This window comes from Opisthorchis viverrini, assembly GCF_000715545.1.
Source record: "Opisthorchis viverrini unplaced genomic scaffold opera_v5_45, whole genome shotgun sequence".
NCBI lineage: Eukaryota > Metazoa > Platyhelminthes > Trematoda > Opisthorchiida > Opisthorchiidae > Opisthorchis > Opisthorchis viverrini.
The window spans coordinates 82,735-87,440 of record NW_008751701.1 but is presented as its reverse complement, the minus strand read 5'-3'; positions in this window follow the sequence as shown (position 1 = coordinate 87,440).

Genomic DNA, 4,706 nt, shown 5'->3' with positions numbered 1-4,706 from the left:
GAGGGCTGGGATACTGCCAGGTTGCCCAAGCCTAGACAGGGGAAGTCGAGAGGCAGAGGTCGGGTTCGAACCACGGACCTTCCGGTCAGTAAATTCGCGATCTAGCCACTTGAGCCACCTCGCCTCCTCAGTAGTATACAACGGAGATGTTCATTCTCTTCATGCCTACTCATATTTACGGTCGACGGGAAGGAGCGAACTTTGGAAAGTATTCGAAGACCTGATGTCTAAGAGGGTGCTGACGAAAAGTTTATCGAGCTGAACTAAACAGTATCCAACCCCCTTATCTTCGAAGAGAGGCAGGCGACATTGTTCTGCTTGAGGTGACCAAAGATATCCCGCGCTATGGCGTGCGCTGTCCACCCGTAAAGTGCAAGGTCACGCTTCTGAACATACAATCATCATCATCATCATCAGCATCATCAGAGGAACACTAGCGCTTCACTGTCGTACAACCACGAAGATTTTCTAATTATCCTTTAAGCCTCCGAATGAAAAGGGATAAATTTCGTGAGAGAGGGAACTGGTGACCGCCTATCGCATGCATTCTGAGGCGCCTGCACCTCCAAGCGCTCAGGTAGACAATCTGGAAAGAAACTGACATCTCGAACGCTATGGACACCGGACCAACCACCATTTCTTACAGTGTCTCCAGCCAAGCGCCGACAGGGTCATTGGAACCCCGTCATGGAAGGTGTACTGCACTACCAACGCCCAAATGCTTTGTAATCTCACTCTTCTGCAAAGTCACATACTGTGTACCTGGTGGTTCGCGCTATTCTGACGGAGGTGCAGGGAACAACACTCGTGTCAGCAGATGGTGTTTCGTTATGCGAAGCACATGGACGAGCCGCTGCAGTTGATATTCCTGGATGCCTTCCTCGGTTGAAATACCTGCTGTACAACCAGCTACTCTTTTTCTAATCACCTGGTGACGATTTGGTTGACGCCTCCTGCACCAGCAACGCTTCTTGGGCATCGGTGGTAAACAAGAACCTGAAGAGGCCAACCATTTGTCCACAGGCCATGTTTTGCAGCCTTACTGTAGCCTGTTACATGTGACACTTGAGATCCACGATGACAGGATTTATGGTGCAAAGTCATAGGCGTTTAAAGTTCTCCTGTGCGCTCCGTATTATACGGGTCACCTGCCCTGTATTCCAGTTGACCGGCTTCTTTGAAGAGCCCTTTGCACACAACCTCATGAAGGGTAGAAACTAGCCACGGGAGGTCAAGTAGTGACTTGTTATCGAGGTATGAAAGCCACTGAATCGGCCATGGAAAACAGCACTCTCTTCGGAAAACGATGGTTAGGCATACGCAACACATGTCTCAACCAACGCAGCTTCTGGTGCTGGACACATTCTTCAGTGGAAGTACCGTTGCACAACAGAAAACTCGCTTTCTTATTGCCTCGTTAAGTATACGCCGACACCAACCCACAAGAGCTACGGTTATGTCGAACACGTGAAGACGTCCCAGCTCCGCTGCTCGAACAGGCCAAGTATCACAACCAGCAACCTCAGCTGCACAGGTCGTTACCGCCTTCCTTGCTAGGGTCCCCGAGCCAGGACATATCACTGGTTGTGGGCATTGTCAGTCGCTCCCTCAATCGCGCTCTTGGATGCAAGCTACTGATTTCAATGAATAGCTTCCTATCCAGACCTCCCCGATGGAAAGATCACCGATACCACTGTATTTGCACATCACTTATATAAGCTATTTGCTCCAATGCTTAGCTGTCTGCCACACCTCGCCAGATTATCGGTGACCGAAACTGGCAGCTATGACCGCTGCATGACAAGTACACGGTTTTTTACAGTTGCGACTGCTGCTGCTGATGATGATGAAAGAGAGAGCTAGTTGAACTTAAATAATACGCTATCGTACTCAAGTGGGGCTTGATTATGCTTACATTACTGTTCATTTGGCTGTTTATAGTAAAAAAAAACAACGCTTCATTGAGCCGTAGTAACTCGGCAGGTGGGTTTTGGAGTAAGCCTGGGTAACTTGGCCGTCTAACGGGTTTCACTGTAGCAATGAACTTCAGCAAAACGGCTAGATTTGAATACCTCATTCATTGTTAACTTGTGCGTTTGATATGCACTACTTCTTGTGTCGCTTTTATATTACAGATGCCTTATTGTCAACAGTGAGGTTATTCCCATAAGCTTTCGGATGAAGAAAAACGGTGCATTTTGAATATGGAACGCCTGCTACCATTACTGGAAATGGGATTCAGTTTGGATGATCTGCGTGTTGCTCTGAACCGGGGATGCCAAACTGCTGAAGACGCCGTGGCCTACTTGACTGGAGACACGGACACGGCTGAATTAGGCGGTAGTTCTGCTAACCTAGTTCTTGGTCCGGTATCACATTCTGAATCCAGTGAGGACCTCATAACTTTCTACCAAAGAGTATTGTTTACCATTATTTCCGCCTACTATTAACTAATCCGACAGATTTCTTGATCTTTGTGGTCGTTTGGTTGCCTGGTAGTATCATTGCAGAGTTTCGAAAAAGGATCGGACAGGTCCATGCCATATGCTTGCAGCATACGACGTCGTTTTGACAGTGTGGATTAACACAGAATAACCCGAGGATAACTTTCGCAAACCAATGTTTGCTGTTTTGTTGTATGGTTGTCGAACTTGGTCAGAACTGAAACGTCTCTAGGTCTTCGACAACCGTTGTCTAGATGGCGAGATGGCGCAAGTGGTTAGAGTGCAAATTTACTGACCGCATGGTCTGGGGTTCGAACCCGACCTCAGCCTCTCGACTTCCCTTGTCTAGACTTGGTCTACCTGGCAATATCCCAGACATCGTGCTTCCTTCAGTTGGCTTGGCAGCTAGGCACCGGAAGGGTGCTACAGCTGAACGTTTTTTGTCTAGAAACATGGCTCGCTTAGGTTGTTGTTTGCCAATCCGTAATGAGGCAATTGGAGATTCAGGGCTTCTGTCGAAGAATATGTCCCGCACCAGAAGCTGCGTTGGTTAGGCCATGCGCTACGCATGCCGAAGAGTGTTTTTTTCGTTCCCAATTAAGAGGGATATGAAATAGTCCCGGAAAAGTCTGGATATGGATACTGTCTGTGATGCTCGCTTTCCACGTTGGGGACCGCGTGGTCCCCACTGTTCCTGATTAGAGATGCTGCCAATCGATATCAGCGTCGCTCTTGTTGTCAGTTTCTATTTATGTTGGTTGTATAATTGTCCGGAAGTTTAGGCACCTTCGATTGGTCGTGTTAGGCTTACGCTAAGTCCCTTCCCCATCCTCTTTCATTCTTTTATCTACGATGGGGCGAGATGGCCCAAGTGGTTAGAGTGTGAATTTACTGAATCCAACCTCCGCCTCTCGACCTCTCCTGTTTAAGTCTAGGCAAACTGGCAGTATCCCAGCCCTCTTCCTCCGGGTGGCATGGCAGCTAGGTACCAGAAGGGTGTTCAAGCTAAACGTTTTTTTTCACAATAAGGCCTTTAAATAAATCATGGTTGTACGCCAGCAAAGCGTCAGTGTTAACACTGATGTTGTGGCATCAATGATGATGATGATCTTGCCGGGTGCTTACCTTACCGCGACTTCTTCATAGATCTCATGTTCCATTTTGTAGAGAAAGACGGTCGGCAACCTACCCGACCATTATCTGTCCACCCATCGCCTGTTATTTTTTGTTCATGCATGTACGAGATCGTCCAGTTGTTAGAGCGCGAATTTACTGACCGAAAGGTCCGTGATTCAAACTCGACTTCAGCATCTCGATTTCTCTTGTCTAGGCTTGTGCAATCTGACAGTATCCCAGCCCTCGTGCTTCCTTCGGGTGGCTTGGCAGTTTGACACCGAAAGGGTGTTACAGGTGAACGATTATTACTATTATTCATTTTCAGTGTTTGGACGCCCAACTGCGTTCCCTGTTGGCCCCACCCATTTGGATTGGCCTGGCTCCGAAACTCTGGACATCGTGCATCAGACAAATGATGCACATCGACCTACACTTGTCCCCGAGGAGGTGGTTTCCAGGCATGCACCGATAAGTGAGGATGCATACACATTTCAACGTGAGGAGGCTAAGAGAACCGCTGAGAGGATCAGAAACGAACGTATGGCTCGGAACCGAATCAAAGCGCAGCTGTTAGCTGAGATGAAGGCTGATCGTGAGGAAAAGCGGTAAGCGTGTGTACGATTTGCCTAACCTCAGCAACCGTTTAGGGACGTCATTTCGAATTTTGTGTTTCGGGTGCGTATTTCCGTCCCTATGTTAATACTTTTGAGATCCATTTTAGTTAACTTGAAATCTGCACACAGCTGTGGGTGTCAAAGTGATCGCCTATTTACTGACAAACCGTACGTGCATGATACGAAGCAATAGCGATGTAAGAAAAAGCATGTGTAGAATCACAATTACTAAGTCTCAAACAACCTGAGGTGTTCATAAATACTATTGCTAATTCTTGAGAAGCAATCTACATCAAGTGACAACCGTTCTCCCTTTCTTTCGGTGTCCTAAGCGTCGTGCGTACTCTTTGGTGCCCACCAGAATTCACCGCATTTGTCCACTTCATACGAAGTGAAAACAGTGTACTTATACACTAAATGTACTCATTTAAACACCAATTTGGTTTTCAGGGGAGTCTTAGCTGAATCCTGTGTGAACTTCGTTCATGATATGCTTCAGCTTGGATTTAGTTGAGTTTCACATGAAAACCGA